A 17272-nucleotide genomic window follows, 5' to 3' on the forward strand; every position below is an offset into this window, starting at 1 on the left:
TGCTTTCGCTTGGGATAACTTTCGCTTTCTACCTTTCCTCTCACGCCTCTATCCATTGGAGAGGAGAGACAGTTGCGGAGAAGCAAAACTGGAGAAGACCTTGAGATGCACGCCAACGGTGCCACCTGTGGATTGGCTGGATTTCAAATGGACACTGTGACTTTGGTGGGAGGAGGAAGATTGTTAGTTTAACTATACCATTTGAGCGGGTTTTTCCCCAGATCTCGCCTTGAGTTCCCTACTGTCACTAACCCCTAATAAAAGTTCCTTTTGAGACGATGCCTGTTTCAAGAGTTCTGCTTTCTTGGGTGGTTAGCTGAGGTGGGTCCTTACACAGGCTGTTCTGTCTGGGAGAATGATGCAGCCGGAGATAGAAGGGAAGTATGTCCAGAACTGACAGGTCCAATCAGACCTCTGAGGGGAGAAGGCAAAACTTGCTGCTTGACCCAACTGCAGACCATTTCAGGGGTCCTTGGAGCACAGATTGGGAAGAGGAGAACTTTCATCTTGGATTGATCCTTTGGACTGGCGAATTTCCTACCTGCGAAATAGAGGAGATCCATGCAAGGATGCACAAGAGTGTCACTTTTAAAAATTAGACAGGAAGGAAGGACTCTCCGTTCAGCACAATCTTCCTTTGCAAATGGAAGTGCCAGAAAAAAGCAAAGATTTGTATTTTTATTAGCCTGTCCTTTAGCAGCACAAGGCTGAGAATGGCTCCCCCCCCTCCCCCGGCAATAGTCCTGCAGAGTAGATTGGTCTAAAATCATACAATGAGCTTCCATAGTGGAAGCTCAATTTGAAAGTACATCTTCCTGTTCCTGGACCAATACCCTGCCCATTACACCACATTACCTTAAGAGAACAGCAAACATCTCACATATGACAGGCTACTCAGTTTGAATGCAGCACCTGGAAAGTTTCTAGGGCTGATCATTTAAAAAACCCAGCTTATAAGGACATAGATGGAATTTTAATTACTAGAAGCCAGCGTGGAGTTGTCAGGAACGAATGGAAAAACCTGCTTTGTGGGCTTCTGCATCAGCCTGGAGGTCAGGCCAGGGAAGTGGGGGCTGGGGGGGGCAGCGTCTCTGTCTCTGAAGTGGCAGCTGTGAATGCTTCACTTCCGTTGGATCACAGGACAAGTCAGAGGCCTCATTGCCCTTCAGGATGGCTCTTCTTCTCTGGGGGCTTCCTCTGGTGGAGCCCCTTGCCAGCTATGTTGAGGGACTTCAGTGCCCGGAAGGGTCCCTTGGTCTACAGAGAGTCTCTGGGAGGGGAAGCAGCAGAAACAGTGCCTAGCGTGATGGGGGGGGGGGGGAAGAAAAGTAAATCCACCCAAGCAGGGCTGTGTGCTCCCTCCCATCCTGCGTAGTTTTATTTTAATTGAATTTTAAACTTTATTTATTGTTTTAATATTTTATAGTGCATTTTAACTGAATGTCTGTAAGCCACCATGAGGAGCCTCTGGCAAGGTGGGCAGCATCCAAGTTTAATGGATAGACAAACAAGAGATTCCCACAGCTGGAAAGGAGGAGGATGGCAAGAAGCAACCTCCCCCCGGCCGAGCTCTGCCTCGGATTCCTGACTTCATGGAGCTTTCATGGGAGGAAGCAAAAGAGATGAAGAAACAGTCCAAGTGAGGAAATGGCCTGGAAGGTGCAAAAACCTTCAGGGCAACCCAAGGCTGACCACTCCTCTTCACACAAGCCAGTGATGGGCTTCCTTGGAGGAGCCCAACTCACCCTCAGGCTGGTTGCTCTAATGAGGCGACGTTAAACCAAACCATGTTGCAACCAGGAATCAGGCAAGGGAGGCTGACTGTCTCCACTGGCTGCAAATTTGGATATTGGTCTTGGGATGACTCCATTCACATTCTTTGGATTTGATTACAGGATCCTTAAAAGTTGATTTTTCAGTTCTGCTGAACAAACAATAGATGCTGTTGCCAATTCCTGTTTATTTACAGCTCAGTCTCAACAGTCTTATAGAGATTAATGGCAATTTCTGAAGAACAGACAAATATTATGACAGGATGTTAGCAAGAGAAATCAGAGAAAGGAGAAAGGCTGTGGTAGCTCCTCCAACTCTGCTCCGACACAGGCGAACAGGCAGAGCAGAGAACCAGCTGCCCAGATGGTCTCAGGACGCCTCCTCCCACCAAGAATGCTTTGCCACCTAAGCCAATTTGGCCAACAGACCACGGGGTGGTGGTGAGGCGGCACTGGAGAAACAAGCAACCCATCTTCCCTCCCTCTCTCAGGTTTTGTGTTGTCCTCTGCAGAATATCATTTTCTCTCATTATGAAGCTCTTCCCAGCAGATCACCCACCAAAAGACTTTGGATTAGGGGATTGGAGGCTAAAATATAAGAAGAACGTTGCAGGAATTGGGTATGTCTAGTTTAATGAAAAGAAGGACTAGGGGGGACCTGATGGCAGTCTTCCAATACCTAAGGGGCTGCAGCAAAGAAGAGAGCGGTCAACCCATTCTCCAAGGCCCCTGAAGGCAGGACAAGAAGCAAAGGATGGAAACTAAACAAGGAGAGAACCATCTTAGAACTAAAGATAAATTTCCTGACAGTGAGAACAATTAACCAGTGGAACAGCTTGCCTCCGGAAGGTGTGGGTGCTCCATCACTGAAGGTTCTTAAGCAGAGATAGGACAGCCATTTGTCCAGACTGATATAGGGTCTCCTGCTTGTGCAGAGGGTTGGACTAGAAGACCTCCAAAGTCCCTTCCAAATCGGTTATTCTGTTATTCTGATTACCTTTCGCCAATTTACCATCCCAATGAACACCACAAAGAGGCCTTCAGAATTTCCTATTGAATCTTCCCCTCGTCAAGAGATACCGTTGCTTGCTAAGGCTGGCTCTGCTCCAAGAAGGCAGCAAATTCAGCACTGAAAACAGTTTCTCAACCTGCAGCTGAGGAAACTGCTCAGAAATGCCGTGGGAGATAAGAAGCCTGCTGGAAAAGATAAGCTGTTCAGCCTTAAGAATGCCATCTTTGCTGACTCATCAAGAACCTTGCTGTTTCATTAACTCGCATAGAAAGGTTCCTTCCCATTGGCATGTGGGGCTGCAGAGGTACAACAACATGCTGCATCAGAAACTTTGTGAAATGTCCAGAAAATTTGATGACTTTTAAAGACCAGAATAATCCAGGAGATGTCACCATAGCAAAGGTGATCTCTCTTTAACCTCAGAACTCCCAGATTTATCAAGCAAAGAAGATCTTTCCTTGTCTTAGACAAAGACGAGAGAAAATAACAACAGAAGAAAGAGTTGAAAGGAATATTGGAGGTCTACTAGTCCAACCTTCTGCTCAAGCAGGAGGCCCTGTACCACATCAGAACATTTTAATTATACCAGGCAAGAATATTCTTGCAGGCAGCAGCAGAAGGACTGATGGATCAGCAGATCCTTATGATTGCCTCTTCCTGATCAGAGCATGAGTCATCGCTCCTTCCTCTCCTTCAGATTCCTGCAGGAGCCATCAATTTGGAAGGTTGCCCTATTGATCCAAGTTGGTCAGTGACGCCAGGGCGCCCCACTGAGGAAAGTTCTGTGGCTGCCAGTGACAAAAGAGCCCTTATCAATGTCTCCCAAGCAGGAGGAGAAGATCCATTCTGCTCCCTTCTGCAGAGCTTCCTGCACCCAAAACCCCAGTAGAAATACCATTCCATAGCAGAGAGAGGGAGGCTAGGAGGACAGCATGCCAGCAGCTGCTCACTGTGGCCCAGTCCAAAAGTTCGGCACTTTTCTGGCACATGCTCATTCATGGCAGAAGCCCCTTGGTTCAATTCCTGCAGCAGCTTAGGAGGAACACAACCATTGTCCCATTCGATTTGGAAGGGGGCTCTCCCCCCAGGGGACCCAGGAATGAGGACATCACATCAGTCAGGAGCAACCTGGAAAGGCAGCCCACAATTCTGGCTTGGATTTTTTTCTTTCATTGACTGCGCCACACGTGTTCCTAAAGTTGGGGGGAAGAGTAATAATATTTCAATTCATTTCTCACTTCAATTGTCTCACCTCAAGAAAGGTGAGAGAAAGCTGGCCCCAAAATCCATATACTTATCAGTCTTAAGTGTCAGCTGTAAGTCACATGCTGGACATCGGTATGAATGATGACTCTGAAAATCTAATGCCAGCGTTGCAATTTGACTGTATTGCACCATCTGGCAGAAAAACCCATCTCCAACCTGATCTACCTTTATACGGCGTGATTGTTTATTTTAGAACCACGTAAGAATGGCCTGTGATCAGTAGATACAAGGAGTTTTGTTAGTCTTTGGTCTCATCTGAATTTCAGACACCTGGGAGATAGAGGCATATAGAGACGAAAGGTCTGGTAATCAAAATAAGTTTTTATGCTTCTCAAGAATGAGTTGCCTACAATCTGCCTCTTTTTTTCTTTTAAATAATCTTGGATGTTGTCTGCTATTATGCCTGTGATTAATTTAAGCCTTCTAGACAAGAACGTTATCGGCCTATTGTTTCCTGATATTGTCCCTTTTGTTGGGTCTTTTTGAATCAAATAAGATCTGCCAGCGATTAACCAGTTGCTGATATCTCTTTTCTGAATACTTCACTAAGCTTTTTAGCTATAACTGGATGTTTGATATTTGAGCCAAAAGCCATGCAGTTGATCATTTCCAGATGTCCAATTTTTATTTTTTTTCACTCAATTGTTAATCATTTCTGCTGTTATATTAATATTATTAAATATTATTCTATTTGATTTTACTAAATTCAAATTCTTTTATCTATCCAATTTTTCTCTTATAGACCTGTTGAGTTTCTCTTGTGAGTTGTATGGATACCCCCCCCCCTCAGTCTCCCTGTCTGGAGCACTATCTGTCATGTGTGAATAATGTGGATACCCCCAGTGTGACTCCCTGTCTGGAGTAATTGTGGATGTGTGGGATGACCCCCTATCCATTGAATTCCTGTTCTGAGCACTTGCGGAAACTTGTGATGAAACATCCCTGGCCTCAGCAGCAGCTAGTGAAAACCTGTGAAACTGATCCCCAGAATGCATATTATGATCCTCCCCCCCCCCCAGAGCAGAGCCAGGAGCGGAAGGGTGAGAGTCCAGTCTCCAACGCAGCTGGTCTATGTGCCTGCGAAGAATGCGGCCGTCTCCCAAGGTCACTTCATATGACAACGGCCCAGAGACCTTGAGACCACGGCTGTTACCCAGAGATGACCAGGCCCATAGTTTCATGCCCAGACTGGATCACCCATTTGAAGTCTCCTCTGTGCCTGCGGTTGTAACATCTGTGACGCCACCCAGTCAGGGTGCAGCCTGTCCAGCTTAGTGATGAGGCGGCGACCCCAGTGGAGTTCAGCAGGGCTCTTCCCTGTGGCAGTGCATGTGTGGTGCGGTGTGCAAGAAGGAAATCTGCTAACCTGTGATGCCAGTTACCGTAAGTCAGTTTCTTGAGAGCATCTTTGGTGGTGCGCATCATTCTCTCTGCCAATCCGTTGGAGGATGGATGGATGGAAGGGAGCCGAAGTCGCATGGCGGATCAGGTTGGCCTGAAGAAAAGTCTGGAACTCAGAAGAGGTAAATTGAGGACCGTTATCTGAAACCAGAACATCTGGAAGGCCGTGTGATGCAAAAATTCCTCTCAACACCTGGATGGTCCTGGCAGTAGTAGTGGAGGACACAGGAACAACCTCTAGCCACTTGGAATGGCTATCAACAACAACCAAGAAGAATTGCCCCTGAAAGGGCCCAGCGTAATCTATATGCACCCTAGACCACGGGGTTTGAGTCTCCTCCCACCTATGTACTGGTGCTTGAGGCATTTCAGGCCGAGACTGTTGGGACACTTGGCATCTGTGCACCTGGGCCTCGATGGCTTTATCGAGTCCAGGCCACTAAAGATGGCTGCGCACAAGTGCTTTCATCCTGACTATGCCAGGATGTCCCTCATGCAGAGAGACCAAGATTCTAGACCTCAATGAGGCTGGGATCACTACCCTGCTACCCCATAACAGGCATCCCTTGAAAGTAGACAACTCATGCTTCTTGTGCCAGAAACTTTGGAACTCAGCATCAGGGTACTTGTCAGGCCATCCTGACAATACCCATGTCAGCACGCGTGTAAGCGTGTGATCAGTGGCAGTTTCTGCAGCCACATCCCTAGCATTGAAGGGAGACTCAGGCAATTCCTGAATGGACAGAATATTAATGGCTGGAGCAGGATCAGGCTCCAATTTGTTCAAGGGCAATCTGCTCAGGCCGTCAGCGTGACCCATTTCTTTTCCTGGTTTGTGAACCAATGAGTAGTCATATGCTGACAGGAAAATGGACCATCTCAGCATACGAGGAGAAAGGATATGTGGGGTCTGTTTGTTAGTGGTAAACAACCCCAGCAGAAGCTTATGGTCAGTATAGACCGTGAAATGGCGGCCGTATAAGAAATCATGAAATTTCTTAATGCCCGCCACTATAGCCAATGCTTCTCTGTCAATTTGAGCATAATTACACTCTGCAGAAGACAGAGTCCTTGAATAATAGGCCACAGGGACCTGAGTCCCATCATCCTTCAGATGACTAAGTACAGCTTCCACCCCATAAGGAGATGAATCGCAGGCAATGTAAACAGGCAGTTGCTCATTGAAATGCACTAAAACTGCATTAGAAGTGAGCAAGGCTTTAACCTCATTGAAACTGTTTTCATGGACTTTAGTCCACTGCCATGGAGCCTGCTTGTCTAAGAGCCTGTGTACTGGCTCTGCCACAGCAGCCTTATGTGGGAGAAAAGCATGGTAAAAATTTAATAGCCTCAAGAAGGCTTGCAGCTCACTCTTAGATTTAGGGCTTGGGGCCTGCTGGATAGCTTGCAACTTATCAGCAGAGTGAATGCCTTGAGCATTTATTCTGAATCCTAAGAAGTCAGTAGAAGTGACTCCTATCTTACACTTGTCCTTCTTTAACTTAAGGCCTGCTCTTCGAAAACGAAGCAAGACAGCCTTTAATCTCTCTGCTAAATTTTGAGATGACTCTCCAGCAATGCGGACATCATCAAAATAGGGACAGACTCCAGGAATACCCCAAAGTGTGCTATCCATGACATTTTGGAATATGCCAGGGGCTACATTTACCCCAAATTGCAGTCTCTTGACCTTGAAGGCTCCTCTTTGAGTTACAATAGTCTGGGCCGCAGCAGCTGCCTCATCAACAGGTAACTGTTGATAGGCCTGTGCCAGGTCAAGCTTCGCAAAAATGCGCCCCCTCTTGAGGGAGGCCAGGATGTGACTTATTACAGGTACTGGATAAGCGTGCTGCTGCAGCACCTTGTTCAGTGTACACTTGTAGTCTGCACATATACGTATGTCCCCATTAGCCTTTAAAGGCGTTACTATGGGGTTTCCCATGGACTTGAGTCTACAGGTTCTAAAATACCCTGCTGGAGCAATTTGTCCAGCTCAGCATCAGTCTTGCCTTTGAGGGCGAAAGGTACCCTCCTAGGCTTAACCCTGATGGGTGTGATGGTTGGATCTAACCATAGTGAAACTGGAGGCCCCTTATAGGATCCAAGCTCTGAACTAAACACATCTGCAAACTCCTTGCAGACTTCTGCCAGGCTCAGCCTCGAACCAATCGAGTCCAATAAGACTCGTGTGTTCACCCCCAACAACCACCACATCTAGGGGACCTTCAAAATCCTTGTGCTATACCTTAAGGGTGGCCTCCCCCTTAACACACACCTTAGAATTCTGAAAATCTGTGAGTATTATATTAGATGGCCTGAGTTTGGCTCGAAGGCCGCTGCTGTTGCAAATCGTTTTGAATGTGTTGATGGAAATAATGGAGAGAGCGGACCCAGTGTCCAACTCCATGGATAAGGGAACCCCTTGCAACCTTACTTTAATGGACAGTTTCTTCTTTAGGGGTTTATGTGTGCCTGTCCTCAAAATACTCCTGCGCGATGCGCAGAAACCCACCCTATTTTGGCTGGGGACCCTGGTACCTTTCAGACGCAATTCTTCACAAGGTTGGACCTTCTGGCGACCCAAACAGATGGATGCAATGTGACCTTGCCTGCCACACGCTCTGCAAATGGCGGATCGGAACCTGCAGTCAGCTCGCTTGTGGCGTCCTCCACTCTCAAAGCATTGAAGAGATGCTGTGGCCTTGTCCAGACGTTCCTTCTGCCTTCTTTCAGCTGGCTGGTGAAGTCTATCCATCTCTTTTCCAGGATCTGCTTCTGATCCTTCTCGAGCGTCCTCTTGATGGACGGTAATTGTCTCTGGAGGGCTCCTGGTGAGCCGTAAGGTCTTCACAGCCCCGCCTGCTGCTTCCTCAGCTGTCACCTCTCATAGAGCATCTTGGAAAGAGACTTCTTCTTTAGCAAAAATCTTCTGCTGTAAGTCTCTGTTCCTTAATCCACATACGAAACAATCTCTCAGCCTCTCTTCCAGATCCTTGAACTCACAAGGTCTGGCTGCTCGGCTTAAGGCCGCAAGAAAATCCGTAGTAGATTCACCTGGCCTCTGGTCCCTCTGCTCAAACACGTACCTCCAAGCAATAACAGACAACTTTGGCTGGAAATGTTCCTTCAAGAGTTTCTTCACATCAGTATATGTTATTGACTCCAGAGGTGCAGGGGCCACCAGATTCTCTGCAATTTCAAAAGCTTCCTGTCCACAGACACACAAAAGAGTTGCAGCCTTCAAGCCATCTTCTCTAACTTGATTTACTCTGAAGTAATTCTCCACCCTTGCAATGTAGGAATTCCATCTCTCTGGGTGTGAGACATCAAAATCAGACAAACGACCAATCTTCGCCATCATACTTCTACTATCTTCACCACTCGCTCCTCTGCAAATTTCTGTTGGGGAAAGGGTCTTTTAGCCAAGCTCACCCTCCAGTGACGCTATACTGGCAGGCTGGGACGCTGATTCTGCAGGACTTCCTGGGTAAGTCCTTAAAACTTTCTCTTTAGTTTGCAAAGGATCCCACCTTCGTCGCCAGTGTTAAGTACTCCGTTCACTTACAAATGATGAAGACACATGGCGATGTTAACAGTTCTTTATTCTGCCTCTAACAACAACTGAACAAAACACAAAGGCTTGCACACCCCTTTTTATGGCCAGAACCCGTACAATGACAAGCAACAGTAACAGAGCCTTTTCGTGCCTTGCGCATGCGCATAAGGCCAGCACCACTCTGTCTGGTCCTGGGCAGCAAACGCCTTGCGCATGTGCACAAGGCTGGTGCCGCTCTGTCTGGTCCCGGGCAGCTTTTGGAATGCCCGGGACCATTGCAACGTCCCAAGCCTGCTTTTGCAGGCTCAGGACACAACACCTTCCATCTTTATTATTCTGTATTCTAATTACACGGAAGCAAATTTACTTGGATTTTAATTTCAGACATGTGCAGATTGTGGTATCTCACTGATAATGCAGTTGGTAAGCTGTGGGGAAGATAGTTGTAGCTTACTGATTTAAGCCCCATCATTTGTTCTTCTGGGCTCTTCTCCTAGGCCTAGTAAGTAGGCATTCCTCTGGTCCTTGAGGCAGCATAAAAACATGTTGGCATCAGTTCAGCTGTTGTCAGTCCTAAAAGGTAGACTTGAAGTCAACTTTATTGAGAAAGGTTCTAGTAAGAAAATCTTGCAAGTAAGTCTGCCTGTGTTTTTCCTCCCTCTCTCTTATATGTCAGTGAGTCATGGAGGAGTCAGTTTCCTCCTTTTCCCAACACTCTCCTGCCCCCCCCCCATCCCTGGCTTCTCAAGCTTCTTCTGCACCTACCTATGGATGCCTTCTCCATGGTCACCTCCTTGCCTCTGGGGACCAGTGAGGGCAGCTTTGATTTTCTTCCCACCCAGCATCAGCATCCAGTGGAAAAGCAGCACCAGTTGGTCACTTTAAGGTGTGGCAAAGGGGGTGGGGGTGTCTTGGCACTCACCAGATGCTCTGGGAAAGTATCCTATGGCTTGGCTATTTCCCCCAATGCAGCTGGAGCTTCATACTGATGACCTGGCTAAAGATAATGTGTTGATTGCACATAAGAACTTCCTTCCTTCCTTCCTTCCTTCCTTCCTTCCTTCCTTCCTTCCTTCCTTCCTTCCTTCCTTCCTTCCTTCCAAATTCAACAGCTTAGCAAATGAGGTCTCACACAGCCTAATCTTACCCCCACACACAAAATTTCTTTGTTCTGGTGATAAACGTGTTATTGGGAAAGAACATTCTTGGTGTGTTGCTCTCTCAGGACAAAACTATTCTCTTATTCAGAAACATGCCCTTATTTGGCAGATCTGAGGACCCAGGATGAGGCAAAATCCATAGCTAAAAGTCTATGGAGATTCTCAATCATCCAGGTTATAGTTATCCCAAAGATGCTTTTTCACAAGGCACCTCATGAAAAAGCATCTTTGGCATAATCCACAGCTACCTGGACACCAAGCTGAAGAGGCGGCTTCCTTCCAACCTCCTGTGGGACACAGCTTGGCTGCCCTGAGGCCCTGAGAAGCTGCAATTTGCTCCTGTCAGCTCTCCCAATTTTTGCCCCGGCTGGCAGGGACTTGAGGCTGGTGAGCTCCTCCTGGCTTCTCTTGCCCAGCCTGGCTCTTAGCAGTGGCGGTGGCAGCTGCTTCATTGCCAGCAGGAACTTCCAGGGTCTTTCCTCCTCCATGTCCCTTTGGGGGGCCGTTGCTGGAACTCGGCTGGATTCCTCCCTCTTCACACGGCTTCTTCTGGGGAGAGACAAATCCTCTCCTTTTCCTGTCCTCCTTGTCCAGAAGGCATCTGCGTCTCTTGGGTGCCTTGTGACTTTCTCTTCTGAAGTTGTTTTCCCACTGGACACATTGCTAGGACTGACGATCTGGGGAGCACGTGTGGATAAAAAGTGAGAGCCATGTAAGTTTTAGGTTCCTGGAACACCCACCCATCCCCATCTTGTTGTCAGAGAGCAATTATGTAAGCCTTGCAAATGCCTTCCTCCAAATGGTGTCATAAATCCTGAACCCTTCTCATAAAATGCCTGACTCGTTAGAGCTGCCTGCCAGTGACTGCCAAAGACATCTGACTAGAGTCGGTAGAACTGCAGCTCCATGCCTGAAGTGGCTAGAATTCCTGGCTTATCTTTCCTGAAGGACAGGAGGAGATGAAATGAGCAGTGATTCCAACACAGCTAGAAATACACACCAAAGCAGTTTAGCCCACGCCGTCTGATTTCCCCATCGAGTGAATCCCCCATCATTTGCTTCTTGCTGGACTCTCAGCCACGAACAAAACAGCAAACAACAACAACAAAGCAGCAACAGTAAACACTGCAGTGAAGGTGCTGATCCAGGGGTGCATCTGCTGTCAGAAAAGGGCCCCCACATGGGAGGGATAAGAAACAGGGCTGAAAGCAGAGAGGTCAGCGTCACAATGCCCTTGCAGGAATCCCTGGTGCAGCACGTCTGGAACACTGTGTGTGCGGTTGTGGTTGCCCCACCTCAGAAGGGGCTTGGTAGAGCGAAAGGAGCAGAACTAAGGAGGAGAAGCCACGTTCCCTTCCCAGAGGTCTCCCAATGACATGGAATCCTGGAAGAAGCAGGATAGACAAGAACATTTTTTACACAACATGTCATTCAGTTTGGAAGTCGTTACCATGAAATGCTTTGCTGGCTTCAAAGAAGGGTCGGGTGGATTCTTGGAAGTCCTGGGGGTTGAGGGGCATTATCTTGGCAGTCGAGGGGCTGCCTCTGAAGGCCAACTGCTGGGAAATAGTGGGCTTCCTAGGGTGGGGAGTGGGCTGTGGGAGAACAGATGGCTGGACTGGATGGACCAGGGGTCTGATCCAGCAGCGTACATATCAATATGTTCTTAGTTACAGCTGTGCTGGTGTGAAGTCTGACAATCAATCAGAAGTAAATATTTATAAACACACCATGTCCACACAACAGGCCTTTCCCTCTAAAACCGACTGGAAGATGGATGATGGATCTTCCATTTGGCCACCCTGGGAATGCTGAGAACAAGGAACCGAGAGAGCTGCCAGTGTGTGTGTGTGGGTGTGTGTGGGTGTGCAGAAACATGCCTGTAACACCAAAAGAGATACAAAATGTTTTTTGCAAACTCCCCCCATCCGTGTCTTTGTTTCATATAGTTCCACATTTGTCTGCTTATATACAAAACAAATCTTTATGAGGGAGAAGCTGAATATTACTTATTTACAGAAATTTATTTTAGACCTTCTCACAACCATTCATCTCTTGTTTGGACGACTGCAATGTGCTCTACGTGGGTCTGCACTCATACATTATATCAAGCCGTGGCTGAGTCAGGAGAAGGCAGTGGGGGCAATTGGGTGCCAGCTGGCTTCCCAAAGTGATTGCAGGTGCTGGGTGTCCTTCAGAAACCGTTCGTGGCTCAGGGCTGGCAACCGCCTCTCTCGGCTGCTTCTGGTCCCCTGGCAGGGCCTCGCACGGTCCAGGTCCCATCAGCAAACAGGTCATCATGTGGGATTTGCCCTCTCTCCAACCTTGGGCTGGCCGTGACTGGCTGATGGTTTAGGAGAGCTTTAAACTTGGGCCAGGGTGACGGGTGAACCTGCACAAGTGAGGTGATATTGCAGTCCTGTTTGCATTTCCCTGGTCTGCATGTGAGGGAGGGAAGGAAATCAGAATCAGAATAGAGCTGGAAGGGACCTTGGAGGTCCAGCCCCCTGCTCAAGCAGGAGAACTTATACCGTCTCAGACAGGTGACTGTCCAGTCTCTTCTTAAAACCCTCCAGTGATGGAGCACCCACAACTTCTGGAGGGAAGCTGTTCCACTGGTTAATTGTCCTCCCTGTTAGGAAGTTTCTCCTTAATTCCAGGTTCCTTCTCTCTTTGGTCAGCTTCCATACATTGTTTCTTGTCCTGCCCTCTGGTGCTTTGGAGAATAAGTTGACCCCCTCTTCTTTGTGGCAGCCCCTCAAATGCTTGCAATTAGGTGGATCTGGCAGGGAAGGGAGAGAAATGGAGGGACATGGCTAACAGAGGTGGCCAGCTGGGTGTTTTGAACAGCCTTCATCCCCCACAGGTGATCCACAAGGTGAGCAGGAGGAGGGTCTCTGGGCTGTCCTGGTAAGGCCCTTACCTACCTCACGGACAGAGCCTTTGGGGGGGGGATGATGATGAGGCTGCCTGCAGGTGATGCTTTCACTGGGTAGCCCCTCCTGCCCTCTGCACCAGCAGGCACCGGCAGCTCTAGTTATCTGAGCTCTACTTATCTGCAACGTTTCCCTCCTCAACCCATATTAGGAAGAGGATGGGGGAGTCCCCATCCCAGTCTGCAAATCTTTGCAAAACCAGTAATTGCTTTTCTTAGCAAGACACTTCACAAAGCTCTCAGTTTTGCTGGCCTTGTTACTGAGGTGGATTCGAGCTTTGCTGTAAACAAACTCTGAGCATGACTGAGGCCACATTGCAGAATACAGAAAGCATTTCTATAGCTGTCTAGATGGTTTTAGTGAGATCTATTGTAATTCTTTGCAGACCCCCTTCACCTCCCCTCCCACCACTCTTGCAGACAGCAGCTGAAAGAGACCAGGCTGCATTTAGCTGGCTTTACAGAGTAAACAAATATTTCATTCTTCCTAGAATGAGGAAAATAGGGAAAAAGATGGTTTGTGGTTGGGTTCCTTCTCTTGGGTTCCTTCTCTTGGGTTTTTTCCCATTCCTGCCAGAATACAGAATAACAGAGTTGGAAAGGATCTCAGAGGCAGTCCAGTCTTTTCTTAAAAGCCTCTAGTGTTGGAGAACCTACAGCTTCTGGAGGCAAGCCATTCTACTGATTAATTGTTCTCACTGTCAGGAAATTTCTTCTTAGTTCTAGGTTGTATCTCTCCTCGATAAATTTCCGTCCATTACTTTTTGTCCTGCCCTTATGTACTTTGGAGAATAGGTTGACCCCCTCTTCTTTCTGGCAGCCCCTCAAATATTGGAACACTACTATCACATCACCTCTAGTCCTTCTCTTATTTAGATTAGACACACCCAGTTCCTGTAACTGTTCATCATGTTTTAACCTCCAGCCCCTTAATCGCCTTTGTTGCTCCTCTTCTTTGTAGAATTTCAATGTCTTTTTTGTATTGCGGTGACCAGAACTAGAAGCAATATTGCAAGTTTGGTCTATTGCAGTGTTTCCCAAACTTGACAATTTTAAGGCATGTGGACTTCAACTCCCAGAATTCCACAGCCAGCATTGCTGGCTGTGGAATTCTGGGAGTTGAAGTCCACATGCCTTAAAATTGTCAAGTTTGGGAAACACTGGTCTATTGCATCGAGTTCAATTCACCATGATACAAAAAAGAGGTTGAGAGTCTGGAAAGAGTGCAGAGAAGAGCAACAAAGATAATTAATAGGCTGGAGGCTAAAACATGAAGAATGGCTGAGGGAACTGGACATATGTAGTCTAATGAAAAGAAGGACTAGGGATGACATGATAGCAATCTTCCAAAAATGCCAATCATCAGTGGTTGCAGAACCTGCAGGTTGGCAACAAGGACAATTATCTTTGATCAGCTTGGTCAGCTTTTGATCAGCAAGTACCTGAGTGCTTTCCAGAAGGGGGTAGACCTTCACCCTCCAGTCATCCTGATGGGGATGGGCCAACCAGGGCAAAAGTTGTTGTTTCAAGGACAAAAACAGAGATCTCACAATCACATCATTCATCTACCCCTGTGTGGACTTTTTCATGGACAAAATCAATGCTAGTCAGACTTAATTGCAACTAACGCTCATCCTATGATGGATCTGCTGGCATGAAATATCAAGATTCTTTCACTATCAAATCTATGCTGAAATTTCCTCAGGTAACCATAGGTGCTCCTTAGCCAAACGCCCTCTGTTCCTGGATGCTCAAGAACTGCCCAGGGAGCCTGCCAGTCCTGAGAGACCAACAGGCAGCAGGCACCCCTTGGCAGCTGCTGGGTGTTGCATGGACTGCAGTGCAGCAGACGTTTCCCAGATGATCACAAGGTCCCTTCCTTCACAAAAGAGACAACCTCTCCTCTTCATAGTGAGAGATAACCCAGCTTATAGATTTTCCTTGGAAAGCAAGAGTATTTGCCAAAAATCTTGTACTGTTCACTGAACCTTCTTCCGATAAATGTTACCAATCAGAACTTGGAAGCAATTTGGAATTAACTCTATGCAGCCCAGGTTGCGACACGCAGTTGTCTCCATGAGAAGAGACTTGGGGAGGGGGAGTCAGACTGTGAGGATTCTGCTGACTACAAACAGAAAGTGGCCAGAGTGCAGGGAATGACACTCTCACACACATACTTTCATGCCCCAGTCTTTAACAGTTGTGACCTTGTCTCCACAGCCTGCCTCTCTTTTGAGGCAACCTATGGTCTTGGGCTCCAGTATGACACTCCTTTGGCTCTGGCTGTCACACCTGCTGTTTTACCATTGATAACTTCAGAGGGTCCCAGCCAGGAGGTAGGACATCATCTGCTCTTGTTGAAGCCAGTGTCATTATTCTGACTCTGAGTTAAAAACGCCTTCTTTTAAATCAAGTCAGATAGATAACTCAGTAGAAATGGTTTCATAACAAAATATATATTTCAATCAGAAAGATTACTTGCATTCATGCTGTGGTTGTTACTTCTGGAAAATACATCTTTTGTCCATTCCTATAGGTAAAAGAATGATGGTCTCTTCCATACCATCTTTATAACGACGCAGGCTCATCAGGTGACATCTGATGGCCCATGCTTCTTTCAGACAAAGACATTCCAATCTGGCTTGTGTCCAGGAAGTCTCCCAATGCCCTTTAGAAACTCCTCCCACTGACCCATCAACAAACCTAGCATTTAACACAATAACTGCCAGATAGTCTAACATACTGATACATGCTCACTAGTTAGGGTTACATAGAGCTATACGAGGTTACATAGAGCTATATGATTTAGAACACTCCCCGCTTGGAAATTTATATTTCCACTACCAACTAACTGAAAGAGCAAAAAACATAGCATTCAGGCATACAGTACTCAATGTTAACTAACTTGTGACTAAATAGGTAAAAACTTGGTATGAAACATGCATAACTATAAAGTAAATATAAAACGTGCACAATTATGCAAAACAAAACAAGCAAGTGTTACATCAAACAATGCATAAAGACAATATATAATTTGAGGTTTGATCTTCTGGTTCAGTCTTCATCAGCAACAGGACCAAATCAGTGATTGGCCTGGTACAAGTGTCTTTGAGTCACGACCTGACTCACGTGGTTTCACGATCTGGACCTCAGCTGGGCAAAGTAGTTCATCAACTGGGTGGGCCCGATGCGTAAGTCCCATGGGCCAATAGTTCTGGTATGTGTTCTTGTCTCCAAGCGAGACAAGGTCTTCTTCCTGTAAAGGAAACTGGAACCAAATCTGGAACTGGAAAACTGGAACCCAAAATTTCTCAGGAACAAAGGGAACTGGATTCACAGGATACTCAGGAACTGAAGAACCTGGAAACACAGGAACAGCTAGATCTGGAAACACAGGAACAGCTGGGGCTGAAGAATCAGGATCAGGAACATCTGGAAACTCAGGAACAGCTGGAGCTGGAGAATCAGGAACAACAGCTGGAACTGAAGAATCAGGAACAACAGCTGCTACAGAAGACTCAGGATACTCAAGAACCAAAGGGTCTGGAACCACCGATGGAGTATTGAAGATGGCTGCTACTGTTGTCATCAGGGTAGTGAGGACTTCATGTGTGGGTGTGGGTGTCTTTAATGACATAGAGTCCATGATTTCGCGTGCACCAATCATGTGCTCCCACGCTTCGCCTATGCACGTTTCACCCGTGTGAGATACATGGGGAAGGCAATTTTTGGCCTTCAGACATTTGTCAATCACTGGGTCATGGCAAATGTCTCCAATAGTCTGTAGGTCTTTGCAGGCTTCTGTAAGGTAAATTCTTGGGATACTAAGACAAGTGATCAAGATGATCAAAACTGCCTAATCTCAGGTGCTTCCACTTAGATAGGGGTCTGAAGCAGATTGGTTGACGTTTACTGGGTGCCTGGGGTTGAAGGTTGGCACGTTGATTTGAAGCTGGAAGTGCATAGTGTTTTGGTCTCTGTGGCATCTGTCTGTTTGGACAGGCCAAGAACTCAAGACTTTCCAGCCGGATCAATTCTGTTAACTGTGTGGCAAGGTTGGGCCACTTCATTTGGTTAACAAAGTTCTTATCTGTTGGCACATGTTACCATTGTTCAGGGCTTAAAGATGTTTCAATCCTTTTCACTCTGTTGCCTACATAGACGTATAAA

This window comes from Crotalus tigris, unplaced genomic scaffold, assembly GCF_016545835.1.
Source record: "Crotalus tigris isolate CLP2741 ecotype Arizona unplaced genomic scaffold, ASM1654583v1 scf7180000023720.1715460, whole genome shotgun sequence".
Lineage (NCBI taxonomy): Eukaryota > Metazoa > Chordata > Lepidosauria > Squamata > Viperidae > Crotalus > Crotalus tigris.